We start from the raw sequence: 1,814 nt of genomic DNA on the forward strand, positions 1-1,814 counted from the left end.
ACCCTGTATGAGATGGATTGACTCGGTGACTGGGGTAATCGGGATGGGTGTGTCAGAGGCAGTGCGGTTGGCGCAGGATAGAGCAGGGTTTAGGGCTGTTTTGCATAGGGTCGCTATGAGTTGCCAACGACTCGAAGGCACATAACAACAAACAACAACAACAACTGGGAAAGTCTGCTATCAGAGACTCTCCAAAGTACTGAAGAGAAATGATATCACTCTTGAGACTAAAGTGTGTCTGATAGAAGCCATAGTCTTTGCAATCACTTGATATACCTCAGACACCTGGACTATGACTAGGGATGATAGAAGGTGAATTGATGCCTTTGAGCTGTGGTGCTGGATAAGAGTATTGGATATATACCATGGACTGCTGAGAGAATGAACAGGTTCATCCTAGAGAGGGTTAAACTAGGCTGTTCGTTGGAGGCAAAGATTCTGAAGCTTTACCTGACATACTTTGGACTTGTTGCAAGGAAGGACCAGTCCTTGGAGAGGGATGTCATGCTTGGGAGGATGGAGAGACAATGCAGGAGAGGACCTTCGATGTAATGGATTGATGCAGTGACTGGGGTAATGGGGATAAATGTGTCAGAAACCTGGCACAGGAGAGAGCAGAGTTTAGGGAGGTTTTACATTGGGTCGATATGAGTCACAGGTGATCCTATGGCACATAAGAACAAAAAAACAACAACATGATTTCCACTGCCTTGGTGTCAATTCTGACACTTGGCAACCCTCCATGGGGTTTCCAGAGGCGAGAAGGAGACTTCCTGTCTTTCTATCAGAGACCTCCAGGTTAGCAGTCCAATATGTAATGTACTTTGTCATTAGGGCACCTTGGAATTATTGAATGATAGATCAATGAATTGAAAGAACAAAGATTAGACATTAGTTAAGGCATTTTGTTTTCAAGAAATTTTTAAATAATGAAACTTTTTTTATATATTTCCAACAGCTGCATCTTTGTGATAAGCATGCCTAGGTCTGTGAGCTTAAATTCTGTCCTTAGACCTGTATTTCTCTCATCCCATGGACAAATTCTTTCCATATAGCTGCCATTTATCCAAGATTCATACCCAGTCCATTTATTCCTAATGCTAAGGAAAAGGATAAATCTAAACACTGTCAATATATTCAGCAGGTAAATAACTCTAATGACTAAAATCCTTTGGTATGTCAAATGGCTTTCTAATCAAATTAATAAAGGATTTTACTGAGTTTTCATATAGTATATCAACAATTTTGTGATTAGAGTAATTTTGGGGATGTATAACAAAGAAAAAACCTGAATGGAATGATACTATTCTAACAAAGTACTCTTAGTTCACCTTTACATATATAAACAAGGTTTTCTAGTGTTATTATCCCTAATAATAAATATTATTAGTTGCATAACTCCCAGTCATACTTCCATTAGCAGTAAATAATCCAGCCACTTTAATGAATTAATTGAGAAAATTTTGTCTAGCCCACTGAGATACACTCAAATGATATTTTACTTTTTTGTTTAACAAATACTAAATTTATAATTTATTTTTACAGTTCAGATTGACTCTTTTCCTATTAATGATTTCAGTAATTGAAAAATAGAACATAACACTATAACCTTAATGGTGAGAGAAATAAAAATTAAATTTCAGTTAGTGCTCATGTTTCCTAAAAAGAGATTGATCAATAAAAAACTCTCAAGTATAAAAATGCCTTTCATAAGAATGAGGTTCTTATGTATATTGTATTGAAACAGATGAGGGAAAGAACAGATTATAAGTGATATATGATTGAGTATTATGGTTAGCACAGGAATCCAGAAT

The sequence above is a fragment of the Elephantulus edwardii genome, unplaced genomic scaffold (genome assembly GCF_000299155.1).
Source record: "Elephantulus edwardii isolate Elephantulus edwardi_28Jun2011 unplaced genomic scaffold, EleEdw1.0 scaffold00337, whole genome shotgun sequence".
NCBI classification, from domain to species: domain Eukaryota; kingdom Metazoa; phylum Chordata; class Mammalia; order Macroscelidea; family Macroscelididae; genus Elephantulus; species Elephantulus edwardii.